We start from the raw sequence: 19601 nt of genomic DNA, 5'->3' as shown, positions 1-19601 counted from the left end.
CTGGTTCTTATTTAAACCTCTTATTTTAGTGAGTTTTGTTTGATGCTGTTCCATCAAGGAACGGGGGCACTGCCTCATTACTGGCAGGTGGAGGTCGAAGTTCATGGGCCCCACTCAACTTCCATTGACATCTGTGGCTGGAGGGACCTCCTTATGAGCAATGATAAAGTCTTGATTCTTCACTAGGCTTCTTCTGGCACCATCCCCAGTGGAAAGATATAGGGGCACTTTGTTACTGCTGGGTGGGAATTGAAATCCAGACTCATCACATGGTCTCCTCTGTTGTTGCATGTTGAGGCGGGTGTCTTGTTACTGGTCAATAAGGATGAAAGTCCCAGCTCTCACCTGGCCATCTCTGACACTACCTTGGTGGGGGTGTTGGGCGCCTCCTTAAAGTGTCGTGAGGATAAAAGTCTAGGATCCTCTCACAGACTTTGCCGATTCGGGTGGGAGTTAGGCCATAGTTTTTTTGTTTTGTTTTGTTTTTTTCCCCTGTGGTGTTAGACTGAAGTAGAATGACTATTGTTTTAATGTTTTAAATCTTACTAGACTGCCCTTTTCTTGGTCCTTTGACTGGACAGAGAGGCTTTGGTTGACTTTTTTCCTCTGCATTTATTGGTGGTTCTGGGTTGGTAGCTACCTCAGCTCTAAGTCTGGAATATATGAAGCAAAAAGAAAACACAGAGTACTCACTACCATGTCATTCTTCATTTTCTGAGGTTCCTAGCCAGTCTGCCTGCTTCTCTCCACTTTTCAGTCTTCTATGTTTGTTTTATATATAATATCCACGGCTTTCAGTTATACTTAGTAGGAAAAACTGAGAAAAGGAATACTCTATCTTCCCAGAAGTGGAAATTTTTATACTGATTTTTAATATATGTGAGTTTATTGCTCCCATCTTATTGTGTACTTTCTAGTTTACCTGCATTTTGGTTCTTCTTGTTTCTCTTTTTTCTTACTTCTAGAATTTATTTCTGTTTCGCATTCATCACCACAGATTTAGCATTATATATTCTCTTTCAGTTGTCTTAGTAAATACCCTTACCTTTTTAACATACATATTTGACTTACCAGACTCAACAAAACACAAAGATCTTATAGTCCTTTATTTCCAATGTCTACTTCTGTCAATTATAGCAAATTATTACATTATGTATTTTATAATTTTGTTTCATGAAATGATTTATCATTGGTATTTTCAAGGGAATTTCTAGGTGGCTTATTTTGAGGTGCTTCACTCTAGAGAGTTTTTGTGTTTTATGCTACACTCCCTAGAGTTGCCATGGGCCACGGACTATTTTTTTTTATCAGCTCAAGAGTAAGAATGCTTAAAGGATTAATGTATAATAAACTTAAATCCCAAATGCACATATTATAAATTTTTGGTAACAGACTTTATCTGAGCACAGAAACCAAGACAAATTAAATTAAACAAATACAAAATAGAAGACCCAAACCAACAAACAACGAAACTTCTATGATTCTTCCTATTCTCTTGTCTAGATTTTTTTCTAGTCTACCTATTCACTTGCCATATAAAATCAGATGTGCTGCTTTTACATGGCAAGCTCAGCTTCACTTCTCTACCTTGAACGGGCTAAGCCCTCCCTCTTGCCTTTTGTGCTTGTTAACGTCCTAGCCCTTGAAGAGCTTCAGAAACTATCTCCTCAAATTGCTTATGGTACTGAGTTACCTATTGCTAGATTACTCAACCATCTGTAAAAGAGGTATGCAGTTAGAATATGTGATTCCTCAAAGCTCCTTTAAGGAATCCTGGTGGTGCAATGGTTAAGTGCGAGGCTGCTAATCAAAAGGTTGGTGAACTCACCCAGTGACTCCACGGGAGAAAAGACCTGGCTTTTCTCTTTTTCTGCTCTTGTAAAGATTACAGCCTAGGAAACGCTATGTGACAGTTCTACTCTGTCATGTTGGGTTGCTATGAGTCGAAAATTGACTCCATGGCATCCCACAACAGCAACAACAATGGCCCTCTAATGTTAAGATGATCTGATCTTGCATAAATATTACCCAACATTTCATTTCAATTGTATCTTTTATGCAAGATCATTATCTCATGATCATTGAATGTAAAATGTTCAGAGACCATACCAGGTCTTTGATCACACAGCATATAACGTGATACGGGTACACAGCAAACATGAAAGGCACAGTGAGAAAGCCCTGTAGGACAAAGAAGAAGTGGAATATGGGAAACAATCATATCTCTTCCTTGGAGATTATAATAAACAAAGACGTTTGATTCCTGGCCCAAATGGTGGAACCTGTTCTTTTAGAGATGATGATAAATATAGATATTCTGTTCCTATCACTGATGACTTAATAAATAAAATCCCAAGACACCTTTCAAAAGTACAGTATGATATCCAGGATGTTATAAGCAGCTGTGCCTCTTAGGATGTGTGGAAAATTTGATAAAATGGATCAAATGGTCCGAAGATAAAAGTGCTATGTGCCATAAATGATGAGTGATGATCACAATGGTGCAGAATGGCCACAAGAACAGACAGTATTGTTCCCTGGAACAAGCTGCTTTCTCCTTCCAAACACATTAGCATTGCTATTTCTTTATGACTTTGAGTTGTCTCGTACTTATCTAGCTTAGAAATTCTCTAAACTCATTTGTTCTACCTCCTGGCCTCTCCTAAATAAATGGAAGGATACCCTCTTGGCCATACCATGTCAGGGAAATATCCCATATCCCCTCATGGGTACCATTTTAGAATGTTAGGCAACTCAATTTAGTCCTTTGTTCACTTTCAGATTCACAAGTAGTGGTTAATTGCTTTCACTGAAGAACAACATAAACACAAAATATGAGCTAGATTAGAACAACCAACATTTTTATTTTATATTTACCAGCACATTCTATTGGTTAAAAGGCTATTTATCTTCTCCATGTGAAATTTGAAGGGTTATAAGTGTAGGAATTAATTTGACTGATCCAGCACTGGATTTTGTCAAGGTATGTAAATGCTTTTTTCTGTTCTGCTTAATAATGTAAGCAATTGCCCATACTGGGTGACTCATCAGGCTTTTTAAATTCAGGATGGAAAGCATTAGTAAAATCACTGTGAACAATGAATCAGCTTGTATAGCTGGATCACCTTCAAAAATGCTGTTCTTGAGCACATGTGTTTAGTAGGAGGCTGTTGTGAACTGTTGGATAATCTACCTCTCTCCTTGGGTGTGGAGACACGCAGTAACATTCATTTCCCTTAGAAAGACCCTGTGTTATGCTAGGTGAAGGGAGGATCAGAGAAGACGCTGCAGGTGTTCACAACTAAGTGTATCAATGCTCAATTGGCTTTAAAAAATCCAGAAGGGAGGAAGAATCCCATTAAAAATAGACTTCATATAATAAAGTGATCCACAGACTTAACCTGCAATGAGTATGAAACATTTCTATATTCCTGCCACGTTGAACCCAGATCTGCAGCACACAGGAGCAGGTGTCCTATAAAAATATCAGTTGTCTTTTAATTTAAATGAGTTTCCCTCTCTTGATGCTCACAGACTTACTTGGGTTTACTGCTCCAGTTGGTGATATACAAGGAAGACAGCAAACATCCACTTTTTTAAAGCCTAATCTTTTGGATCTAAATGCATCATCAAACAGCATTGTTAGGCTCAAACAGCACACTTTTAAGCTCCATTCATAGTGCCTAATAGGAAAAGGAATAAGTATTTTGGAGGTATATATTGGGGACTATGTAATTTTTTCTGCTGCCTCATCTCAAAATAGTTTCTGTTTTGTAAGAAACTTACACAGAAAAACATTTTACTGTTATGTTTGATCATAGCCAAATAGCTACAGGGCATTTAATATTTGTTTAAGAAAAAAATCATTACTATACATTTGGATCATTAAATCGCTCAAATTCTCCACCCCAATTTTTTTTTTTTTGGCATAACACTTTTAGATATTTTAATGACTCTCGTCTGAAAGACCTGGATATTATAGAAGTCTCTGATTTTGAGAAATTCTGTGAATACTACTAAAAGTGTATTTGACCACGTATTCTCAAATATGGCCAACATTCAAACGAAATATACAAGACTGAATTCTAGAATTTAGGCTATAAATCAATATAATGGAAACAATGAAAGAACAGACACTCTTAGGGGTAAACTGTTAAGTAACAAGAAGTAGTCTATCAATCCTTTTTAATATGCATTGCAGCTATATGGAACAATCATAGCTGATGGAGCACATAATTTCCTAGAGAATGGTTCCAATTCTAAGTGCTGACCTCAGTGTCCATTACTTTTTGATCAGCATATGTGCAGTCCTGAGGGATTCCCAGGTTCTCCTCCAGACTCTTCAGTAGATTATTATGTTTAGCTTCAAGTATTAAGCTTTGATCCATTTTTCTGGGCTTTTTCTGGCTTTTTTCATCTATTATCCTTTGCTTCTCCATGGATTTCTTAACTTTTCGAAGTTTGTTAGCCATGTTGTGGGCCTCTTTATCAGCTTTGGGAGGCTTTTTTGTCTCCTGCTTGTCCTCCAGAAAAGTGCTTACACTTAGAGCCCTTTCTTCTACAGCTCTTAAACTGAATATAAAAACAGTGCAGGTAACTTCCCCAGTTTTCTTAGTTTTTCAGCAAGAAGTGGAAACATTCATACCATGTCTTCTGAATTATCAGTTATATCCGGTCTAAGCTTCCTCAGTAGCATTTTGGCCTGCTCTAGATTGCCATTTTTAATCCACTTTGTTAATTCTGCCTTTAAGCTGTCTTCATATTTTCTAGCATCCAACTTCTTGATGACTACTTTGTTCTTAAAATGAATGAATTCCTCTGGACACAATTCCTGAGCTCTGGGCCAAGTTTTCCAGGCTTGAACTATGCTGTCATAAAGCTGGATGCTTTCTCAAGGTGAGAGGCTAAGATCAGAAGGGAATCCATACTTTTCAATATGATCTGCTGTAAGGGCAGCACATGGGTGAAAATGATCAAAACAAACATCATCGTCTTTCACGGAACACAACATGCTTCTCTAAATCGTTGTATCTCTCTTCAAAGAGGACCAGACTAACTTTATATGATTGCTTTATTTGCAAGGAGTCTTTGTGAACATTGGAATGAGAGCCAGTCTTTCTTTTAGAAGCAGAATTTTCTCCAATTGTATGGTCTGTCTGCTTCCAGTACTGTTTTACTGATGGTGGCCACTCAGTGAGATGTTTAGGGTTACTTATTGTAGCAGAAAGGGCCAAAAAGGGGCATTGGATCATGACAAGGACGTGCTCCGAGACTTCTGCTCCAATTTCTCCACCAAGACAATGGACCTCATCAGATATAACGTATCTGATCTTTTTCACCCATTTTTGGCCATGAGGAGCAAGGAGCAGAATTTCAAAGCAGGCAGCCACTGTAATAAGTACCTGACAGTTGAGGGCATCATGACGATACTCCCTTGTAAAAACACCACATAGAGCTTCACCACTTGGCAGGTTTTTGGCAAAACGATTTTCAAAAGTTGCTGCCACTTGATTCACAAGGGCCTTTTGAGACTCAGGCAGCTCGGCTTCTTGTATCCCTTGTCTCTTCAGCTTCTGCTTCTGTTTCCTGTGGCCTCTTGGCCCTCGGGCCTCATGCCTGCATCTGCCCTGCTGGGGGCAAGTGTTCCAAAGCTCTGTAGCTCCACCGGTATAAGTGCCCGGAGGCACCCCACTCCTCCAGAAAGCCTCATGCACACAGACACACTCAGCTCTCTCACTCCGTGGGTCGGCAAGCCTAGATCCACTGATAAGTGCCTGGAAGCACCCCAGTCTGCCAGGAAGCTTCCTGCACACAGGCACTCAGCTCTCTCACTCCGTAGGTCGGCTCCAGTGCCTTCTCGCACAGGTCTCCTGGTTCTGCTGTTGCTAGTTCTCTGCCGCTGCCACTTCTCTGCTGCTATAGGTTCTCTGCTGCTGCTGGTCCTCTCTCACTGCCATACGTCCCTCCATTCACAGTTTAAAAACCGCTTCCACATATTAAGTATCTGTTAGAGCAGCACCCCACTCTCTCGGTACCAAATTCTGTCTTAGTCATCTAGTGCTGCTACAACAGAAATACCACAAGTGGATGGCTTTAATGAAGAGAAGTTTATTTCCTCATAGTCAAAGTAGGCTAAAAGTCCAAATTCAGGGCATCAGCTCCAGGGAAGGCTTTTTCTCTCTGTCAGCCTTCTTCTCTTCAGTGCTCCCCTGGACTGGGAGCTTCTCTGCGCAGGGACTCTGGACCAAAGGACGTGCTCTGCTCCCAGCACTGCTTTCTTGATGGTATGAGGTCCCCTCTCCACCCAAATTTTAACGATAAATTCTTAACCCTTAAAAGGTTAAGGATACTCTTTCTTGTCTTTAAGACAAGAATGACTCAGAACTGGATGTGGGTAAACAAAATCAGTTCCCTTTCACATTAAACCGTGGCCACATTCCATATTCCCTTTTCTTAAACTATTTTGGGCTCCGAGACAAGATAAAGAAAGAATAAGAAACAGATTTATACATAGTAGATGTTCAATAAATATTTATAGAAAGATTTATTTTAAAATGATGTGAGAATTGGCCAAAGCTGGAACATGTGAGCAACAAAACAAATAAGGTAGCATTGTATTATACACCAACATATAAAATAAATATCCATAAGTCCTTAGTGATATAAATAAACAAGTAAATAAATAAATAAATGGGACAGAACAATTCCATGCAGAATAATTCCAAATAATTTATGTAGCTACTCTACTCTCAAAGAAGTGGAGTGTAACTCCCCACTCCTTATGTCTGGGCTGCACATATTGACTTCCTACTAAAGAATATGGAAAGGGTGAAAGAGACTAACTTTGCGGTGGAGGAACATGACAAACACTAGCTGAGTCAGATGATCAAGGTTAACATCAATAGCGATAAGTCATATTGACAGTATGTATCCTTGATAAGATGCGATATAAATAGCAACATACGTGTATGGTCTTTCTCCCCTAAACCCAAAACCCCATGAGAAAATCATCAGACAAATCCCAATTGAAGGACGTTATACAAAATACTGGACCACTACTCCTGAAAACTGTCTAAGTCATCCAAAACAAGGATAAGAAACTGCCCCAACCAAAAGGAGTATTAAGAGACATGACAACTAAATGTATTGTGGTATCTTGGATGGGATCCTTGAACAGAAAAAAAGACTTTAGGGAAAAACTGAGGAAATCTGAATAAAGTATGAACTTTACTTATGATAATGTATCAATATTAGGTCATTAATTATGACAAATGCACCATAGTAATGTAAGATGTTAATTATAGGGGAAACTGGGTTTCGGGTATGCAGAATGTCTTTGTACTATCTTTGTATAATTTTTCTGTAAATCTAAAAGAATTAAAAAATAAAAAAGTTTATTTAAAAACTGATATGAAAAAGTCATGCCTCTGAATTGATTTCTCTTCATGATCAGATTCTAAATATTAGATGTCTTCCTTTCTAAGATCAGAAGTTCCTGGTAGACCATGCCTGTCATTCCCACCCTTTCTTCGTTACTTCAGATGTCCAAAACTGTCTGGGTGCAGGAGATAAGTGGTAAAGTGGCAACAAAAGAAAAGCTCTAAAGAGATGGTCCCCATGAAACTTAGCACCCTGAGAAGATTGTAGGGTTTCTCATGGGGTCGCCATGAGTCAGAACTGACTTGATGGCTATGGGTTTGTTTTTGGTTAGGATATTTTTAAACATATCTTTCCAACTCTAAGTTGAAATAATTCTCCAATGTCAATCGCATTTAATTCCAGGACTGGGGAAGGAGAACTACAGAATTCTCTAAAGAAAGGTGGAATTAAGGGGAGAGATAAACCAGAGGTTAAGTGAAATGCTATGTTGTACCTTAAAAGAACAGAGATTCTATTAGGCCACTTTTCCTATTGGTGGTTCCCAGGAGGATCAAAGAGGTAGCACATCAACAGAGGGAATGGGGATTGAGAGGCATCACATTCTACTCTGTTCGACGGAGATATTGCCATCATGATTGAGTCACTCTAAGACCACTTTCATGTGTTTAGGGACTGCATCTGGGTAAAATAGAGAATGTCTGGAAACTAGAGACGAACTGTACCCAAGTGAGGACTTGGACAAAGGGACTCACCCAGGTCCACCCAGTTGGAGCCCATCCTCTTCTATGTGAATGTAAAGGCGCAGTAACTGAGTTATGAAACTGTTGTCACTGTCCTGTCTTGGCCTTAGTCAAGCACTTATTTATTTACATCCCTTTTTTCATGACAGTCCCATTAAAGTCCTGTGGCCACTTACTAGCTGTGTGTCTTATCTAAATGAGAGTGTAAATTATCTTCCCCATCAACCTTGTTTAAAGGAACCATAGTGGTTAAAAGCTATGGCAAACTACGGCTGTTAACCAAAAGGTCAACCGTTCGAATCCACCAGCCACTTGTGGGAAACCCTAGGGGGGAGTTCTACTCTGTCCTAAAGGGTCGCTATGAGTCAGAATCGACTTGAAGGCAACGAATTTTTTTTGGGAACAACATTACACCTCAGCAATCAGAGTTCCATCTTGTCTGTTATATGAGGGATGACTAGATCTTCATGGGTACATCAGCTATCCAAATACTTTTGGGGCTATCATTAAGATTGGGGATAAAATAAATAGATTGACTCACTCAGAGAAAATATTGACCATCAGTGACCTGAGGTGTCTTAGTGGTATGTAGATAGATCTACTTATATTTTGAATTGATAAATTAATGATATTCACCACCCTGCTTGATTTATATTAATAAACTGCATTCTTTTATAATCCTGCCACACTGATAATACATACACCTTACTAAAACTAGTACTTGCCAAGCTTGATGGTGGTTATCTCTGAGACTCAACCACGGTTCACTTGAGATTTCCCTGAAATTTACTAGGGGAAGTCAAGTGTCCATGGAAGGGAGAGCATGTGATGATCTCATACTTCAGCACAGGGAAAGATCTAGTTTGAATTTTGGCACTGGGTGGATACTATGATGATTATATATATATAAAAACAAGTTGTTGTTGTGGGGATTCTGATTCATTAGCGACCCTATAGGACAGAATAGAACTGCCCCCATAGCATGTCCAGGGATGTAAATCATTACGGAAGCAGACTGCGACATCTTTCTCTGGAGGATCGGCTGCTGCGTTTGAACCGATGACCTGTGGGAAGCAGCTGAACGCTTAACCACTGTACCACCAGAGCTTCTACTATAATGATAGGTGCACAAAATGTCTCATTTTTTATTTTCTTAGAAATATATCTCAAGATTCTCATTTTCTTTGTCTATAATTAGCTGGTACTATCTGTTCGGCCCACTTCGCAGAGCTGTAATAAGATTCAAACGTATGTTAAAAAACTGGCAATTATAAAGTATCAGATTACATGGACGATAGGAGAGAAGTAACCTCTACAAATGCCTGCTGTTTGCCTGTGCTTTACAAACACAATCTCATTTAATTTTCACAATAACCCGTTGAGGGTGAGAGATTCAGATGAACGGAATCTTCTCACAAGTAGACAGTGGCAGAATCAGGCTTTGAAGCCTATGCTGTTCAACCCTCCAAGACTCTGTTATTTTCATTTGTCTTTTACATACACGATATCCAGTGTCATTAAAAAAAAAAAAAAGTATCTATCTGTCTACATCTGTTCAACACTTTACACCTTTTCCAGATGTATCTGGACATAAGGAGAAATGTAACTAACACACGAAGTCAATCCTTCTATAATTTTTCAGTCAGCATAATGAAGTGGAATTAGTACTAGCTAGAGAAAGTTAAAAAATGAAACAAAACAGGAATCAGGGGATCTTCTCATGATTCCTTGCTTAAGCAACTCACTTAAATTGATTTTATTGAGTAACTTTTCTTTGCAATGCATTGCATTTGGGACTGGGAATATAACAATAACTAAGGCACTATTTCTGCAACCAATTACATAATGAAATATTGTAGTTCTAAAACAGAGATTTAGCATAAGAATGAAGTGCTATGGACTTGCAACATTAAGAGTTCAGAGGAATGTAGGAACTGACAAGGAGGAAAAAGAGCTGGAAGCCCCAGTTAAAAGAGAACAAACAGTCATTAGAAAGTGTGATATGTATGGAGAGCAATGATTCTCCTGTCTGGACGTCATGTCCTTCATCTGTAAAATAAGGAGAATATGATCTTTAAATTCTTATTATGCTTGAATATCCCAAGATGAAGTTTCTGCCTTTGTTTGTTTTTGGCTTCTGTTTCTCACATTCTCATATATAGTGTAAGAGAAAATCAATTGCATGAAGTTGCCCACTGTTCTGCAGAAATAATACGATTAAGCTTTAATATGGGCTTTTTACTGACAGGTTTATCCACTTGAGCTATAAGCCTTCGAAAAACTTTAAAAATAGGGCTACTTGAAGGCTAAGACTTCCCTTAACAAAAAGCAATTTCATTGCTGAGCACATTCGGTACTTTCATAGGCATTAAAACAACAGGGGCCTTTAGTTACCGAGCTGTAAAAGGGTTAAGCATCAGACAAGATGTATTACTAGGGAATGTCATCTGAAATGGACGAGGCTACTGCCCTTCAAGCCAAGCTCATTGTTGGCCATCAGAGAAATAGCACTGACATTCAGTTACCTCACTATACTTTAAGGTGAAGGATCACTTTAGGCAAGTGGAAGGAAACTTGAAGTACTTATTTTAAGAAATTGCTCCCATAGGTTCTGAAGAATACCTTCTGTAAATGTTGGCCAAACTGTTCATCATTTCAAGAGCCAAAAATATTTCCCCATTTGATTTATTTTAGATTCCAAAGAAAGAAACATATCAGAGCTGGTGGTTAACGAGGAGAGAAAAATCTCTCTGTTAATTCACGGGGGCAGTCCGGGTTGAAAACTTAACCACATACAAAGTCTACATTGTAAAACAGACCTTCCTCACTTCACTGGGATAGTTTTGGGGTTCACACATGATTGTGTTTCTTTAAATACGAGTATTAGGACTTTATTTAGTGGACTTTATTTAGTGGAATGAGTAAACAAAGGGTTTTATTAAACTGGGAAAATAGAGTTTTTTTAAATGAAATACATGTAATATAATAGTTTCCTTCATCTTCTTTACCATGAAATATTTATAAAACATCAACTTTGATTTTCTTTCATTGTCTATTTTTTCATATACACTGAGCTGCACATTCTGGCCTTAGATAAGGCATGGTAGATGGGAGGGTAAATATAGCCACATGTATACAATTGTTTGGAAATTGACTGTCACAGGTTATCTCTTGGGACTTAAACCATGCGATCCTCAAAAGTTGATCTTTTAAGAAACGTGATAGCAGCAACAATAGCAACAAAAATTCTATTAAAATCTGTTGGAATGGGTTTCAACCTTAAGTGTAGATCAACAGAAATAGAGAAAGTTCTCTCTGGGATTTCCAGGCTATTAACAGATAGAAAGGAACAGGAATGTAGTTTTGGGACTACAGACCCCAGTCAGGATACTGATCACTTTATCTCCCTGAATAATATTGGATAATTGATTAGATATGAATGAGCTCTTGACTAATAGAATAGATACAGCTAAGATGTTGAGAAACTGCATTTTCCCTAGGAACTTGTTCTTAGGTTCCTCTCTTCTCACTAAAATAAGGTTTCCCATTACGGGAACAGCCTGTTCATGCAGATGGAATGCTTCATGGGCCTGAGGTAGACACTCCTGTTGCTTCATCCTTTGGTTCTCCAGCTGTTCTCTGAGACTAAGGCCAAACTGATATTAAGCAGAGCCAGTCCAGAGTTGTGTCAAAGTACAGACTAAGCAAACATGGTGACTCTAGGGGAATGTATCTCAAAGTGTTGTTCTTTGAGGACCTGCAAGAAAACAGGTGAGAGGCTGTTAAAAAAAAATTAGATTCCTTGACCTCACCCAGAGCTACTGGGGGCAACTTAAGAATTTGAATCAACCATTTTATCTCTATGAGTGATTTTTATGCTCCCTGATGTTTGGGAATCACTAAACTAGATTACCACCACTTGTTTTGTCAGTTTGTCGTACTATGATGTCTTATGTGTTGCTGTGATAAAGAAATCTATGCCACCAGTATGTTGAATACCAGGAGGGTCACCCATGAAGGGTAGGTTTAGTGGAGCTTCCAGATGAAGATAGATTAGGAAGAAAAACCTGGATACCTACTTCTGGGGAAAAAAAAAAAGCTAGTGAAAAACTTACGGACAGCAGTGGAACATTGTCTGATATAGTGCTGGAAGATGAGCGCCTCAGGATGGAAGGCACTCAAAATACAAATGGGGAAGAGCCACCTCCTCAAAGTAGAGTCGGCCTTAATGACATGGATGGAGAAAAGCTTTGGGGACCTTTATTTGCTGATGTGGCACAACTCTAAATGAGAAGAAACAGCTGCGAACATTTATTAGTAATTGGAATGTAGAATGTACAAACTATGAATCAAGGAAAATTGAAAGTTTTCAAGAATGAAATGGAACTTTTGAAGATCAACATTCTAGAAATTAGTGAGCTGAAATGGACTGATATTGGTCATTTTGAATTGGACAATCATCTGGTCTACTATGCTGAGAATGAAAAATTGAAGACAAATGGTGTCACCTTCATTATCAAAAAGAACATTTCAAGGTCTATCCTGAAGTACAACACTGCCAGTGATAGGATAATATCCATATGCCTACAAGGAAGGCCAGTTAATACAACTACTATTCAAATTTATGCACTGACTACTAATGCCAAAGTTGAAGAAATGGAAGATTTTTACCTGCTTTTGAAGTCTGAAATTGAACAAACATGCAATCAAGATGTATTGACTATTACTGGTGATTGGAATGTGGAAGTTGGAAACAAATAAGAAGGATCAGTAGCTGGAAAATATGGCTTCAGTGACAAAAGGACACTGGAGATAGCATGATAGAATTTTGTAAGACCAATGATTTATTAATTGGAAATACCTTTTTTTAACAATATAAATGATGTCTATCCACATGCACCTAGCCAGATATAATATGCAGGAGTCAAATTGACTACATCTATGGAAAGCAAAGATGGAGAAGTACAATATCATCAGTCATCTGGGCCCTCTACAACTAAAAGATGTAACAATTTATTCTTCACTTTAGAAGGAATACTTTGACATATCGCAAACCACTGGACTCCTGTAAATTTCACTGAGGTTTAAGGCAGTTGAATTTTTGTCAGATTAATTTCTCACGCTCTAACATGCACGTCTTACCAATAAGTCCGGAGTCATTGATACTTCTTCCTTACTGGGTCCAATCAACATAATATCATCAATGTAATGGACCAGTATGACATATTCCACTTTGGGTTCCTCATGCCTCTGGATCAATAAGCAAAGAAGGGAGTTACCTTATTGGCTGGTGTTATTGATCCTGACAACCAAGAGGAAATAAGATTTGTGTTGCATATTGGAGGTAAAGAAGAGTGTGTTTGGAGTACAGGAGATGCCTTAGGGTGTCTCTTAGTACTACCATGCCCTGTGATTAAAATCAATGGAAAACTACAGCAACCCAATTCCCACATGACTACTAATGGCCCAGATCCTTCAGGAATGAAGGTGTGGGTCACCCCATCAGGCAAAAAACCACAACCAGCTGAGGTGTTTGCTGAGGGTAAAGGAAATATGGAATCGGTGGTGGAAGAAGATAGTTCTGAATATCAGTTGTGACCACGTGACCAGCTGCAGAAATGAGGACTATAATCGTTATGAGTACGTCTTCATTTTCTTTTTATTTTACATGTATGTGTGTGTACAGATATATACATAACTATTTATATATATGGCAAATATTTTTGCTTTCTTCCCTCCCTTATATGAAATATAAACTGTAAATGAGGGCTAGTGCATTTTCTGTTGTACGCATGTTAGTTGGAATATGTTAGGTGTAAGTATGTCTTTGTAATTGTCTTAATTTAGAGACTGTGTATGGTTTAAGGAGACGTGAACAAGTGACAAGCTGACAAGGGGTGGATTGTGATGGTTAAGGTTGTGGGTCAACTTGGCTGGTCCATGATTCTCAGTGGTTTGGCGGTTATGTAACGATGTAGTTATCCTTTATTTTGTGATCTGATGTGAGCAGACAATCTGTTGAAAAGAGTTTTCTTGGGAGCATGGCCTGCATCCAATAAATATGGACGTTCTGGAAAGCTCACTCACTAGCTCTAGATCTTGCATGTGGCTTGCCGTCATCTGACCTCTGTTCTCAGGACTTGAGCCAACAGCCTGCCATACTGCCTGGTGATCTTGGGGTTCATCAGCCTCCGCAGGCTGTCAGACAGTGGCCTGCTGTATTGCCTGCTCATCTAGGGAATTGCCAGTCTCTGCATCCTGTGAACCAGTGGCCTGTTGTGTTACCTGTCGATCTTGGGATTTTTCAGCCTCTGCAGCCTCTGAGCCAGAGACAGGCTGTCTGCTTGCTGATTTGGGTTCATCAGCCCCAGTAGCTACATGAGTCAAGAGGAGCCTCCAGGCTGATGCCTGACCGACAGACATGGGACTTACCAGTCTCTACAACCATATAAGTCATTTCCTTGCCATAAATCTCTTCGAATATATGTTTATATATATACACTTCACTGGTTTTGCTTCTTAGAGAACCCAGCCTAAAACACTGGCCAACCAGTTGGAAGAGATCCATATATGTGCTCATTTCAAAGAAAGGTGATCCAATGGAATGTAGAAATTACCAAACAATATCATTAATATCACATGCAAGTAAAATTTTACTGAAGAAAATTCAGAAATGGTTGTAGCAGTACATCGGCAAAGAACTGCCAGAAATTCAAGCCAGATTCAGAAGAGGACATGGAAAAAGGGATATCACTGCTGATGTCAGATGGATCTTAGCTGAAAGTAGAGAATATCAGAAAGATGTGTAGTTGTGTTTTCTTGACCATGCAAAGGCATTGGACTGTCTGGATCATAACAAATTATGGATAACATTTCAAAGAATGAGAATTCCAGAACATTTAATTGTGCTCATGTGGAACCTGTATGTAGACTAAGAGGCAGTCATTTGAACAGAATGAGGGGATATTGCATGGTTTAAAAGCAGAAAAGATGTTTGTTAGGGTTGTATCATTTCACCATAGTTATTCAATCTGTATGCTGAGCAAATAATCCAGGTAACTGGACTATATGAAGAAGAAAGTGGCATTACAATAGAAGGAAGACTTATTAGCAGCCTGTAATATCCAGACAGCACAACCTTGCTTGCTGTAAGTGAGTGGACTTGAAGCAGTTATTGATGAAGATCAAAGATTACAGTCTTCAGTTTTAATTACACTTCAACATAAAGAAAACAAAAATCCTCACAACTGAACCAATAAGCAATGTCATGATTGCTATGGATCGAACTGTATCCTTGAAAAATGTATGTCAACTTGGCTAGGCCATGATTCCCAGTATTGTGTGGTTGTCCTCCATTTTGTGATCTGATGTAATTACCACAGGTTGTAAATCCTAACCTCTATGATATTAATGAGGCAAGATTAGAGGCAGTTATGTTAATGAGGCAGGACACGATCTGTAATATTAGATTGTATCTTGAGTCAATCTCTTCTGAGATATAAAAGTGAGAAGCCACCAGAGAGGAGAGGGACCTCATTACCACCAAGCAAGAAGAGCCTGGATAGAAGCATGTCCTTGGGACCCAGGAACCCTGTGCTGAGAAGCTCCTAAACCAGTGGAAGATTGATGACAAGGTTATTCCCCCAGAACCACAGAGAGATAAAGCTTTCCCCTGGAGCTGGCACCCTAAGTTTAGATTTCTTGCCTCCTAAACTGTGAGAGAATAAATTTCTTTGTTAAAGCCATCCATTTGTGATATTTCTGTTATAGTAGCACTAGATAATTAAGACACTGATAAACAGAGAAAATATTGAAGTTGTCAAAGATTTCAGTGTACTTGGATCCACAATCAACATCCATGGAAGCAGCAGTCAAGAAATCAAAAGCAAAGATGTCACTTGGAGGACTAAGGTGCACCTGACCCAAACCATGGTATTTTCAGTTACTTCAAATAAATGGAAAAGCTGGACAATAAATAAGGAAGACTGAAGAAGAATTGATGTCTTTGAATTATGATGTTGTTGAAGAACATTGAATATACTATGGTATGCCAGAAGAATGAACAAATCTGTCGTGGTAGAATTACAGCCAGAATGCTCCTTAGAAGTGAGAATGATGAGACTTTGTCTTGTTTCCTTTGGACATGCTATCAGGTGGGACCAGTCCATGGAGAAGGACATCATGCTTGGTAGAGGGTCAGAAAAAAGAGTAAGACCCTCAATGAAATGGGTTGACAAAGTGGCTGCAAGAATGGGCTGAAACATAACAAAGACTGTGATGATGGCTCAGGACCAGGCAGTGTCTCATTCTGTTGTACACAGGGTCACTATGAGTCACAACGGACACAGCAGCACCTAACAACAACTACTACTACCTAGATCAATAACTGAATCACCGAACCAATAAGGAGATTATAAATTATGAAACTGTCTGATATTAGGTACCTGGTTCACACGCCATGAAATTGACAGATAGTTCTCTAAAACTGCCAGAAAAAACATGCCAAGCTTGATGAATGGGAACTTTTATTGACTCAAAGGCTTACAGCAAAGGCCATTGCACTCCGGAAATTCCCAAATTCGAGCATACAGTGTAAGGATTCCAGGAGCTGGACCTTTAAGGTACAAAAAGAGTTGACACATTGTTGCACAAGTAACGTGTTCATAACTCTACTCTTCAATTTTTAGAAAGCATCTTGATTTCATTGGTAAAAGGAAAAGTGGATCAACTTTCTTAGCCTCCTCCTTTGGTGAACATTTGATATAGGCCTATATGTTGACGTTATCTTCTTATCCCAACCTGGATACCAAAGTTTATGTTCAGCTGTTACTAGAAGAGTATTCCCAATATACTGCAATTATTTTGATTTATCTGCTTATCACTTCTAGACCTACATACCAGAGCAATCACAATCATTTATCCTTGCGGTCACTGAATTGTTTCCTACTGCCTAGCAAACCAGTAGCCATCCAGTCAATTCTGACTCATGGCGACCCCATGTGTATCTCGTGGCGACCCCATGTGTATCAGAGTAGAACTGTGCTCCATAGAATTTTCAATGGATGATTTTTTGCAAGTAGATCACCAGGACTTTATTCTAAGGCACCTCTGGGTTGACTCGAACTGCCAACCTTTCGGTTACCAGTCAAGCACTTAACCATCTGCACCAACCAAAGACGTCTTCTTCCTGCCTAGAATGTAGGGAATTTTGGTTCGCTTTTATGAATAGGGACCTGGAAACAAAGCCAAGATTCAGCACTTAGTTATTGGGCATTCACCATGGCCTCATATAGCCATTTATTCCAGATGATTTTCTTTCTGTATTCTTATTACTTCTGGCCCTTTAAATCTGATCATTTTATTTGACCTCTTACACAGTCCAAGGTAATAAGCACCAGCAGGTACCATGAGTCGTGCTAAGTGTTTGCCATGAAAGAACAGAATATGACTGAGGTAACAAAAGTTTCTTTAATTAACGCTGTGGATAAAAATCAGCCACACTTCACAACATATCCAATGTCTCTTGTCAAGGGAGAGGAAATTAGAAGCATGACTTGTGGCAGTGTCTTAGCAGAAATCTGTTCAGGTAGCAGAACACTTAGTCTGTGCTACTTCTGGTAATGAAGTGTTAGAGACTAATTCAATCATTGAAGTCAGCTTATTATAAAATTATAATAACCCATTCTTTATTTACTTATTTCATCTTTGCCAGTCACTGTGGCACTCAGAGTTTATTATCCATGGAGGATATAGTTTAAAACATCTAAATCTATTATCTTTCAGGGAAAGTTAAAAACTTGCTGAACTTCATCACTCAGGAAATGATTCATGTATAAGTTGATGACTTAATTTATAAATTATCACTAAAAGGCAAAAGCAGCTTTCTCCTGTTCACCATGCATGCCTTCCATACTCCACACCATTGTTTTAAGTAAGGATTTCAGCAAACTTCTCAGGTAATAACTGGAGAATCTGAGCTCTGTACGTAGCCTCTGACATCTCCAAACTTTCACACTTCCTCATATACCCAATCCTTTCCCAGAATTCTTACTCTAGGTGTCTCTCCACTTTGGAACTCTCACTCCTATGTTTTGCTTTCATCATTAGTACATATAGACCCAATAAAGAGAGACCAAGCACTATTGTCTGCCTGGGCGTTATATCTTAGTGGCTAAAACACAGGCTCTCGGGCCAGATTTTGTAGGTTTGAATCCTGGCTCAGCCACTTACGAGCTGGGTGCTCTTGGCAGGATGTTTAGATTTTCTGATCCTTGGTTTTCTTATTTGTAAACTGGGGATAATATTAGCCTCTATTTTAGACAGTTGTGAAGATTGAAAGAATTAATCCATCTATACACTTAGAATAGTATCTGAAACATAGTAAGTCATTATTGTGGGAACATACTATATGAGAAAGGGCCTAAAGAGGACATATAGATTAATTATTGAGTCTACTACCAGTAGCATGAAGAATGTTGGAAAAATTTCCATTTTGCCTTGGCAAGCCACTGGTGTATTTATCCACCTGTCTATAAATGAAGTGCAAATAAAGCAAATGAAGAAGGAAGTGGTCAGACATACCTTTAGGTAAATCTCCAAACAGATTCAAACTTCCTATCTCAGCCCTTCTAATTCTGAGTAAATTTTGGATTTTTTTTTACATAGAAGTTGAGAAATTCAAACTGCTTTGCATGTGACTTTTAATCTTGAGGTCTGCCCTTTGTCCCTTTTTGAAATAGCACCCCTAGGAGTGTTGTCTTTAATATAGCATCAGAACAACAGGTTGGGTAAGACTTACATGCCTATGTTATTGTACTGGAAAGGATATAAGGAGGATACAATGCTGACTCACACCTGTGCTTACTTTAAACCATGCAGTATCCCCTTGTTCTGTTCAAACTACTGACCTATGTACAAGTTCCTCATGAGCACTTAATGTGTTTTCTAATTCCCATTCTTTGCAATGTTATCCATAATTTGTTATGATCCACACAGTTGAATGTCTTTGCATAGTCAATAAAACATGGGTAAACATCTTTCTGGTATTCTCTGCTTTCAGCAAGGATCCATCTGACACCAGCAATGATATCCCTTGTTCTACGTCCTCTTCTGAGTCCAGCTTGAATTTCTGGCAATTCCCTGTTGGTGTACTGTTGCAGTCGCTTTTGAATGCTCTTCAGCAAAATTTTACTTGCTTGTGATATTAATGATATTGTTCAATAATTTCCACATTCCACATTCAATCTGTATGCCAAGCAAATAACCCGAGAAGCTGGACTATATAAAGAACAGGGCTTCAGGATTGGAGGAAGACTCATTAACAGCCTGTGTTCTGCAGATGACACAACCTTGCTTGCTGAAAGTGAAGAGGACTTAAAGCACTTGCTGATGAAGATCAAAGACTATAGTCTTCAGTATGGATTACACCTCAACATAAAGAAAACAAAAATCCTCACAACTGGACCAATAAGCAACATCATG

The 19601-nt window shown here is 38.8% G+C and overlaps 1 pseudogene; it reads right to left on the bottom strand.

The window, feature by feature from the left end:
* Window positions 1-4365: 4365 nt before the first annotated feature.
* On the bottom strand, window positions 4366-14543 carry LOC101346512 (probable ATP-dependent RNA helicase DDX60; annotated as a pseudogene).
* Between the last annotated feature and the right edge of the window lie 5058 nt (window positions 14544-19601).

This window comes from Trichechus manatus, unplaced genomic scaffold (genome assembly GCF_000243295.1).
Source record: "Trichechus manatus latirostris isolate Lorelei unplaced genomic scaffold, TriManLat1.0 scaffold00109, whole genome shotgun sequence".
Taxonomy (NCBI): domain Eukaryota; kingdom Metazoa; phylum Chordata; class Mammalia; order Sirenia; family Trichechidae; genus Trichechus; species Trichechus manatus.
This window is presented reverse-complemented; position numbering and strand designations above follow the sequence as displayed.